Raw genomic sequence first — 11,684 nt, 5'->3', positions numbered from 1 at the left:
AGCACACAGTGAACACACAGTGAGATGAAGCACTCACTAATGCCGGCGCAGTGAGCTGCCTGCAACAACAGCGGCGCCCGGGGAGGGGTTAGGTGCCTTGCTCAAGGGCACTTCAGCCATGCCTACTGGTCAGGGTTCCATCCGGCAACCCTCCGGTTAGTCCAAAGCGCTAACCAGTAGGCCACGGCTGCCCCGTTATCTGGGTATGGAGAAGACTACTTCCTCTTTGTTATCTGGGTATGGAGAAGACTACACACAGTGCAATATTAGCAACACTCGATTTGTTTGTTCATGTTCCACCCATGTAAAGTGCTTCAGAATGAGATTTCACCTCAAATTCTAACATATGCACTATCACCTACTCATTCACTTATTCACTCACTCACTCACTCAACCATTCATTCACTCACTCACTCACTCACTCACTCACTCAACCCACTCACTCACTCACTCACTCACTCACTCACATCATGCTGAACGAACTTTTGGGCCAAAACCTTTACAACTGGAAAACAGCTACTTTTAGAGACGCCCACTGATCTCACTTCGGTTGTGTTCATGGGCAAAAGTTCCTACTGAAACCAGTGCGAAATGGCTGCCGATAAAAACATAATTGAAGCATGTTTAGAGTCGATTTTTGAAGAAATTGAAGTTTAAACAACATTTGCTTTAAACGTATCCAGGCGAATACAGGCGTATTCTTCTAGACTACTGACTCACTAAATTCTTTTCTCATACTGGCAAACACACACACACACTCTCTTTCACACACACACACACACACACACACACACACACACACACACACACACACTCACACTCAAAGCATCATTAGATACTGGAAGAAGCGACAGGTTAAAAATGCTCCCATCAGTTTAAATCAGGCTCTGGCTGCAGCCTGCAGCTCTGGCCATGTTGACTGTGAATCCTCGTCAACATTTACGTGGTGCTAAAGCTGATGCAATGCTTTCCTGCGGCCACTACTGCTCTTTCTAAGGGATAAAATGAATAGAGTGAATGCTTTTGGCAGACACAATCCAATAGCATCAGGCTTCTTCCAAGCGTAGGGCCCCTCCTGGTAGCTCCTCTCTGTGAGATCTGTTTCCCCCCAGCATAAATAATCATTCTATTCTGCCGTGTTTTCCACTGAGCTTGACATCCAGAGGGCAGCTGGTTCAAGGGCTGATTTGGCATCGATTTTCCACGGATCAGGGCGATGTCAGGGCCACATCCATTGCACAGCAGCCCCTCTCTTTCTCCTGTTTGATTTGGATATCAAACACATCAAGCGTTGGTTTGATCATTGCGGCATCATTTGAACAGTAATGTTGTTAACCGCCACGTGCCAGGTGGAAACTGCTTGATGGTTAGATAATATGTGAAAGACCCCAGTGAGTAGGAGCAAGACTGCCTTAGAAACAATCTGAAATGGAAAAGGAGGTGATTGATTGGTTCTCTCTCTCTCTCTCTCTCTCACACACACACACATGCACACACACAAAATGCACATGTATGTGTGTGTGTGTGTGTGAGAGAGAGAAAGGATTATTTCCAGATGCCTGCTCTACTATTAAAGCCCCCCTTTCATCAATGCATGTTTGATAGCTAGCTCCATATGGGTAACATAGCGCCCCATCCAATACAGCCTGCACTCCCCAGCTTCTCCCTGGTGGGTCTATGATTGTTTATGCTAAGGAGGGCATCTTTTTACTGTTTGTTTGTTTTTCAGCAGGACACTATATCAGCCAGACAGGACATTTGGCTTTGATGAAGGTCACCTTGATGCGCTGTCTGAATTTCCTTGCAGCTACAGAAGTAGCCATCAGAAATGCCAAAATGCATGCTACCAGCACTACTTTAGCATTGGACCAAACCTGCTCCAATCAAGTCAATATGGCTGCCTGACATGAACATCGGTATGTCCCTAGTGACTAAGATTACCAATCAATCCTCAAGCATCCACAAATCCAACATACTACTCAAAGTCACTGGCAATTACAGGCACATTAAAGTGGTGCTAGCAGTGATGGTGTAGCGATTCTCTCATTTTTTTGTTATATTGAAATATGAAGAACAAAATATACTTAAGATCACGGAAAACTGTGATCTTAAAAATAATTTAAAAAATGTTTCGATTTTGTGCTCAGAAACTGACCGACTTTGAAGAGATTCTACAGTACACTATGTCTTGGTGGCTACTGAGGACCATCTGGATGCTGTATCCCGGTTTGGCGTAACACAGCTTGGGGACCGTTGTCTTAATTGGCTGATGCTGATCTCAGGTGAGAACAGAGGAGCAGCCGCCCGTGGCTCTAGAGGTGGCCCAACGCCGCCTGGGGACGGGAGAGGCTAAATGTGTGCTGGACACCCGTCCGTCAGCTGGGGTGCTGTTTACACATCACTGTTCATTTACCACTCACTCCTTACGCACACTCTTAATGAGCAGATATGCAGTTACACACACACACACACAGACACACACATACTGTATACACACACACACACACACACACACACACACATACACACCCACATACTATACACACAGACACACATACTGTACACACACACACACACACACACACACACACACACACACACACACACATGTGCATGTTCATATATTTTACAATCATATGCACACATATTGCCATACAAATAATCCTTGAGATGCATGAATAAATGAGTCTGTCTCCCTTCACTACAGTGAAATCCAATGATGTCCTGCATCAGATTTTAGAGATCTCTCTCCCTCTCTCTCTCTCTCTCTCTGCATGGTAGCTGTGAGTCTATATCTCTGTATCTGTGAATGGGTATCTGATTGTTGCTGCTAAGAGGAGATAACGGCCTGTCCAACGGTGCATCTGAAAGTCAGCAATAAAACAGATTTCAAAGATTTCCCAGATTGCTAAATTAAAATGAGAGATTAGGTATGCTGCAGAGATGCCTGGTGGTATGTGCACACTAATTCATTACCTCAGAAAAGTAACTAATCTTTTTTCGGGATATAAAATGCCATCCTGTTTTGTGGCCAAATGGCATAGAGCAGTAACGGTCCTTTATTAGAAAACCTCTGTGCTATTGATCCATTCTGGTGAGGTCGGAGGAATGACTTATCACGGATCAGATGGATTTTATGGCCACATGTGTTTCGCGCGGACAAGTCATCTCTCATCTCTGGGAGGGTCCTTAGCCTTGTTAAAGCCTTCTGAGGAGGTCAGGAGTGGGGAGCCAGGACTCTGCCTCGGGATGATAAAAACCTTGATGGACTGGCCTGTGCTGGGCTTGGCTGGGCTGGGGAGCCCATTAAAGAGAACACAGAACTCAGTGAGGCAGGCTGCTCAAGGTCACCCAGCTCAAACTGGAAAAAATACCCCCTTCAAAAAATAGCCCCTTCAAAAAGGCTGAAAATACACCCATGAGAGGGCTGATATGTCCACCCAGGAGTGGCCTGTTAAGGGTCTGCATCAGGAGGGGGGCAATCAGGTAGTACACAGGGGGCAGTTCAGTCTGTGTGTTTGTGTGTGTGTGTGTGTGTGTGTGTGTCTCTGTGTATGTGTGTATGTGTCTTTTCACAACATGACAAGAGGAAATTAGTCACCGCCTATCGCCCCTGCAGTGAAGTGTCCCTCTGATGTGCAAAAATGTTCTCAAATTCCTTGCTACTCTACTGGCATTTTGCTGTTGTTGTTGTTATTGTTGTGACAGTGTGAGCAAGATACATGACATAACCGTATTCATTAGATTACAGGTACATTTACAGAAATATCCTGTGTACAAGCTAGCCTGGGTGTTCCCATGCTGCCTTGCGCGCGATTTGATTCACGCTGCTAAGGCAGCCTGGAGACCATGGAGCAAATTTTCGCCTGAGATAGGGAACCAATCACAGAACAGGGGGGAAAGCAAGACGATTATGAGCTATGCACAGACGCATTTGATAGACATCCGTGGCACCCAATAAACGGATCTGGGCATTTTTTTCAAATACGAGAAAATGAACGTTTGGTTCCCAGACCACGTCTCATTGAGAAGTGGTGGCACTAGCCAGGCTATGTACAAGCCACATCTTCACTGTAAAAAGTTTAACGTAACATTTACAGCAACTTGCTGGCAGCAAATAACCAGCAAGTTGCTGTATTTCACTCTACAGTACACCTACTGTATATGAAATCACAGTACCTATGCCTGATACTGTAAATGCAAACTACAGTAGTACTACCAGTGCTGTAATGTATACAGTATTGAATTGTCTACCGATTTTTTTAATCACAGTACTTATGGATCATACTGTAACTTAGTACAGTAGTAATACCAGTGCTGTAATATTATATACAGTAATTTTGGGAAATTCATATCCTGCTTTATCTACAGCCAGGATAAATTTCACTAGGCCTAGGTATGGTTTAGGCTACACAAACTTGCATAAATAACCATTGACAACTTGTTATCAGTTTGAAAAGCAAGTACATTTATTCACTTTTTTCCGTTTAGAAATTCTCGTGTGCTGCATCCTAACGTTAGACCAACGGTTGCAGTCAGCCTGATCCACCACCAGTAGCAGAGTGAAGCAGCACCTAGCAGAAATAGAAGAAAAAAAGATAAACAGTGTTAGATAACAATTTTCAACTGAAACTGAAGGCTACTTACAAGTGAAACTTTAGAATAATCATTTATATATATATATACTGTATGTTTTTGAGTTTACTGTCAAAATGCCAGGCTGAAGATGGTGTTAGCATAACTCAGTTTCAAGAAGGTATATTTAGCTGCTAACGTTAGCCAGCTGGGTGAGCTCATTGATGATGTTTGCTTGCAGCAACACATAGATATATGTACTGATTACGATGAGTTAACGTTACATAAGTTAGCTGGTAGCAGCTAAACCTCCACGTTAACGTTAACCAGCAGCACATCATCTTCAGCCTAACATTGTGACAGTAACATACTAGGCCTAGCACTACTAGCTTAATGTTTTATATAAATTATATGAATATAATAAACTGTAACTTACTGAGAACTAAGGTAGGCCTAATATAAACGAGACTGCCAAAACGTTAACGTAACATAAAACTTAATGCCACCTTCACAGCAACAGCAACTATGATAGCTAGCCTAACGTTACTTACTTAGTTGATCCAACAAGCATGGATGAGTTTGTAAGTTAGACAGTACAACGATACATAGACTGTACACATGCCCGAATTTAATGTAGTACAATTTCACAATGAAACATTAACGTTACATAAATAAATGCTTGCTTACCATTAAGGTGGAGCTGCGAACTTGACAGAGTGCTTAACACCGTTGGTCTGACTGACTGAACTGTAGCTCAAAAATGATCTCCCGCCGCCGGACAGTTCAAACGTCGTCGCGCGGTGCACGTTTCAATCACCACGTCAAAATTTCCCAGTAAACCATAAATCCATGACTTTTCAATATCTTTTCAAAATGATGATTTTGATGGAAAATCAACATAATATCAATGTCACCTTGCTATCTGGGAGCTTAACTTTGTATTTATGTGCAAAAAGAAAACAGAAAACCCCAACTGATTTTCCGCCATGTTTTTTCAAAATTTTCAAAAAGCTGACAAGTGAGGGAGGAGTCAGATTTATTACTGTGTTATGATTCGCAGCACATTTTTATTACTGTAGTTTGACCATTTTTGACCATAATTCATAGCGAAACTACAGCAACATACTGTATTCACAAATACAGTACACATTTTTCTCAAAAACAGCAGTGATGCTGTGAAAATCACAGTGTTGTGTTGTATAAATTGCATTAGCCAAATTAAAAGCAAACAAAAAAAAAATTATGTATTGACTGCACCCATGTATTAAAAGAGTTTATTATGTATTAATTAAACAGGCTAAAAATCTTAAGTAACAGATATCCTCACAAAACTTACAAGGCTAATTATTTACATAAAGTAAAAGCTTTGTATTGCAAGTTTTCTAAATGTGTAAATGAGCCATAATCTACTGAAACATGCAATAATTTGCACACATTTCAAGTACAGGAAGCTTAACACTAGATAAAGTCAAATTCAATTTTTTTTTTTTTTTTTTTTTTTTTCATTTTGGACATATTAAAATGAAATGTCTATTAGGTAAGAGTATAAGTCGATTCGCCTGTAAAGTATCCCTGCATAGGCATATAATTGACAAAAAAGGTGATAAAACACAAAAAGCTACAACCAATGCGATGCTCACTTATGTTCTAACTCTAGGGTGGTATAGAGTGGCCAAAAATCATTATGAGACCTACTGTACTCCCCGCAGATTGGACCTGACGGATCCCTCTGGCTCAAGGACCGTTGACAGCCTTAAGTTATAACAACAAATACTGGTAAACAGAAAACAGTGATTAAGGCATTTGTCAATAAGAAGGATGTTTTGGCTGTTCTTCTTACAGGATTCAAGGAAAGCTATTTCATTGCTCTGATTGGTTATGTCCAATTGTGTGCAGAGGCATTTTTTCGCTGTATTGGTTGAAACACTCATGCATTACAAGACATGAAATATATCACACTACTCTCCCATCAAATTTCCCATAAAAGATGGCAGTGTGATCTCCAGGGAAATGAGCTCTGCCGCACTAGTGAGCTGGACCCATATTGCATTTCATGTGGCCATCAAACGCCTCTCCAGACGAGTTTATGCACTGATGGCTGTGAATATGCACCTACGGTACACGTTGAGATGAGAAGCCGTTTGCGGTGTGTGTGTGTGTGTGCCTGTGTGTGGTTGAGTGAGAGAGTCTGTATGTGTGAAAGAGTGTGTTTCAGAGAGAGAGAGAGAGAGAGAGAGAGAGAGGAAGAGAGACTGAGTGTGTGTGAATGTGTGTGGGAGATTCTGCTCCTGCTTTAGGGCTGCGAATCAGCAACCTCCACACTCCCTCAAGTCTACAACACAACTCCAACCTCCCACCACATTCTCCTCCCTCTTCTCCACTACTATCCTTCCCCTCATCACTACGTGGAAGAGAGTCTGTGGGTTCACATTTTTACCACTTATTTTTACTATTTTTATTATTATATTTTCAATAAAGAGAAGACACTGAAAAGGGAAGAGACAGAACAACAAAGATTGATTGATAGATTATTAGAGAGAGAGAGAGAGAGAGAGAGAGAGATAGACCAACCCAGGTCTCTGAAGTGTGGGAGACCCAGAGACAGCCCTGACAGCTGTGGTCTGCCTGATGAAGTGAAACCCCCTCCTGACACGCCCTGTTGCACCTGTCTCATGTAAGGCCCAGTGCACCTTTGGGTGTGTGTGTGTGTGGGGGGGGGGGGGGTTGACTCCACCACTCCGCTCCATTCTGTCCATCCCCCCATGCTGCACCCGGACGGCCATTCATATTTCATTCATTCATAATATTGAATGGACACTGGACTCAGAGATAAGAGAGTTCACTGCAGTGCCAGTTTAAAGCCGGTACAACACACAGTGAGCATTTCTTTCCTCTTATACAGAGTAGAGAATACATGCAGAGAGCTGTACAGTAATTACATAGGCTACAAGAATTTATTCAAGATGCATCATGTATAAAACACATCTATCTGCCGCTATTTTTGGATCCCGCTATTCTTAGCGGGAAGGGGCAGCCGTGGCCTACTGGTTAGCACCTCGGACTTGTAACCGGAGGGTTGCCGTAAGAAAGTAAGAACGGCTGAAGTGCCCTTGAGCAAGGCAGCTAACCCCTCACTGCTCCCCGAGCGCCGCTGTTGTAGCAGGCAGCTCACTGCGCCTGGATTAGTGTGTGCTTCACCTCAGTGTGTGTTCACTGTGTGCTGAGTGTTTTTAACTAATTCACGAATTGGGATAAATGCAGAGACCAAATTTCCCTCACAGGATCAATAGAGTATATATACTTATACTTAGGTGTGCTGTATTTATTGACGTACGGAAAAGTCCTTAGGCCATTGGCCTACTACTATTTTTGGTAACACTTTACTTGAAGGTATCTACATAAGAGTGACATGACACTGTCATAACCCTAACCCCAACCCTAACCCAAACCCATACTTGTCATGATAAAAACCGAATGACACTTGACAGAAGCGAGTGACAGAAGTGTTATGTCATAAACATTTATGAATGTTTACGACATGTTCATGTCACTCTTTTGTAGATACCTTTAAGTAAAGTGTAAAGGGTCATTCTCACCAAGAGCAATAACGATAACTATAAACAAAAATTGTTCTCATTAATATGAATGACAACGTTCACACATAAACTATAACGATAACGACATGAAGTCCGATATCGTTGGGGATCACTTTCAGAACAATTTTGAGAACGATAAAAGCTAGTAGCCAATCAGAACCCATCAAATTTCAGCCGTCACATTAATTAACACAAGGAGAGACTTTGTTGTTCAGTGTGAACGTTTTTATCGTTATGGTTATAGTTATCGTTATCATTCTTGGTGTGAATGACCCTTAACCCTGTTTTTATTATCATTTTAATAATCCTCACAAAATAATCCAACACACAAAATTGCATTTTCTAGTCACTGAACGAATCTACAGAAGCGTAATCGTTTCACATGAAACTAAATGCCACACAGCTGTAGCAAACTCACATAAACAAAGATAATTAGAAAGAAAAAATAAGATATAAGAATTAAGAAATGCATTCCTATGTACAGCCCATCCCTGGGTATTAACCTCATTGCTGAAAAAACAAAACTAACTGCAAAATTAATGTATAAACCTTGGAAACTGCGGGTCTGTAGCAGTATGATATAATATTTTGCAGCATTCAGCCCAGCAACAACAGGCAAACTACACTGGGCATCTTTCTCAAAATGTAGCCACAATCTCCCTATGAGGGGACAAGCACATTTCAGGCTGATTCTTTCCCTGATAGAGAACGATGGTTCCGGCAGGGGCTGACATGCCCTGTAATGAGCAATGTGGAGGTGGAAGGGCTCTCATATCACAGCAGCTTCATTAACACCGAGTCATACCACTGGAGGACACAGAGAGGAGAGAACGCAGTCTTCCCATTCACTCTGCACCATGACAGCTGGCAGGGCAGGTCTGGATGGGGCTGACGTGGGGTAGTGCTAGAGGATTCTGGGAGGTAGGCGGTGTTGGAGCCAAGGTGTGTGTGTGTGTGTGTGTGTGTGTGTGTGTGTGTGTGTGTGTGTGTGTGTGTGTGTGTGGGGGGTTCATGTCATTTCTTCTTTCCGCCGCAGAGAGCCGGTTCCATACTCATGGAGATCATTTCACTGTTGGGAGAGATGGGTGGATGTGGGTGTGGGTATCTGTGTTTTTGTGTGCATGCGTGGGTGTGTGTGTGTGTATGTGTGTGTGTTTGTGCGTGCATGCGTGTGTGTGTGTGTGTGTGTGTGTGTGTGAGAGAGAGAGAGAGAGAGAGAGAGAAAAGGAGGGACACAAAGAGACATAATATTCTTTGGCTTACACCTTATCATCTATAGCTGCACCTGTCAGGGAAGGTGTTAATGGCTTCCAGTGAGAGCCAGATAACCGCCACATGAAGTGAAGCATGAGAGATAATTAATTCTCTTCACACACACACACACAAACACACGAGCACACGCACACACACACACACACACACACACACACACACACACACACATACACACACACAGCTCAGGTCTCAACCATGACTAAAAGATTGCATGATAATAATATTAAAATTGTATTTGTCCTAGACAGATAGAAAGTAAGGTGGCTCTGTTAATTGTGTGGATTTAAGTATCTCTCTTTCTTCACATTCATAGTCATCTGAGTCAAAAGGCAATTACAATATTAGACAGCTTACAGTTTTTTCTGAATGCTTAAACTCTAAAAACATTCTTATAGCACAATTTCTAAAACTATTAATTCTTATAGCAAAACCACTCACTGAGTTCGCAAAACTAAAATCACAAACACTGCTTTTCACTCAGTTTGCAATTTTGTAACACACACTTTGCACAACTGGAGGTACAATCCACTGCACAGCACTCTTTTTGCGGAACTGTAAACACAACTCACTGCCTTACACTCAATTTCTAAATGATCAACACACTCCTAGCAAATCTATACTCTCTGGCAGACTTTCTCATGTGAAAACTGTTTTAGATAATTAGTTCACTTTGCAATCAGCCTAAGCACTATAAATAAGCCACAGGTTATGTACAATGGGTACAATGGAGGCAGCAGGAAAAGTGGGAAGAGTAAGAATTAGAGGAGGCCGAAGAATAGGACGTGGAGGTGAAGAAGTAGGAGGAAGAAGAGGAGGAAGAGGATGCAGAGGTGAAGAAGTGAGAGGGAGAGGATGACAAGGACAAGGAGGTGAAGTTAGAGGAAGAGGACAAGGAGGAGCAAGAGGAGGACGAGGAGGGGGAAGAGGAGGACAAGGAGGAGCAAGAGGAGGATGAGGAGGGGGAAGAGGAGGACGAGGAGGGGGAAGAGGAAGAGGAAGAAGAGAAAGTACTGTAATAGCCCTTTAGGGCTGAGCTACACCAGGCGCGTAACTGAAGCGTTCCGTTCGCGTTGCGTCTGCTGCAACAATTAGCTTCCATTATAATCATTGGAAGTAGCTACACCAGACGTGACAGTGGGGCGTACGTTCGAAAAAAATAGACCATTCATCTAAAATGGATTTTACGCGTCGCGAACGGAACGCTTCAGTTACGCGCCTGGTGTAGCTCATACCTTACAGGCAAAAAAATCAGTCTACATGTGGGGATATTGTCATGTCAGGCCTGGATACGGCATTCCAGGATATATTTTCCCCGGTGCCTTGGACTAGGACATTGCATGTGATGCAGACGAATCAGAGACGACCCGATGTAGACTGATTGTTTTGTCTCAGTGAAATTGGTATTTTGTGTTTTGACTTGGAAAAACACACTTGGGTTTGTTTTGATGTCTGTAAATAAACACCAATACTTGAAGTTTGGATCCCTGTATGTTTACAGAACTATGACAAAAGTATGACATCAAACTGACATAGTCTACCTTGTGCACAGAGAAGGCAAAAGCCAGATGTGTTTTTTATTCATACCATCAGTGTTTAGTTGGCACATTGTGTGCTATTGTGATGGCTTGTGTTTACTGTTTGATACGAAAACACCATTTTTACGAAGGTGTGAAGAGTTAAGCAAGGTGTGTTGCTACAATGTTTTTGCTGATTGGGTGAAAGGTTTTCCTATTTGTGTGTAGAGTTTTGCAAAAAAAGCCATAGTTACAAAAAAAGTGCTGAAGCAATCAGAAAAAACTGTAAGCAGTGATGCATGCAAAATTCTCTCCACAAGTGAGCATGTTTCTGGGTATACAATGTGAACAGAAAATTCATCATCACATCCACCAGCCAGTGTGACTTTACAAAGCTACGACAATGCTGTTTTGCCTTGCTAATCCAAATGAAAATGACTTGAAAGGGACCTACAGTACAAAGATACATTTGTTGATGGTTTGTCACTGCTCATTGCAATCTTGAACCAATTCTTCTGTCATCTGGTTGGTAAAGGAACGCAGAGTGGCTTATGTCCTCTGGTGCCCTAGGGCAGCATTCGTCACAGCCCAGCCATTATGGTTTCCTCTTACTTTTGACAGAGTGTTTTTTAATGTGTACCATCAACAGGAGGTGAACCAGCATGTGTGTGTGTGTGTATGTGTGTGTGTGTGTGTGTGTGTGTGTGTGTGTGTGCATGTGTGT

This window comes from Alosa alosa, chromosome 11 (genome assembly GCF_017589495.1).
Source record: "Alosa alosa isolate M-15738 ecotype Scorff River chromosome 11, AALO_Geno_1.1, whole genome shotgun sequence".
Taxonomy (NCBI): Eukaryota; Metazoa; Chordata; class Actinopteri; order Clupeiformes; family Clupeidae; genus Alosa; species Alosa alosa.
This window is presented reverse-complemented; position numbering follows the sequence as displayed.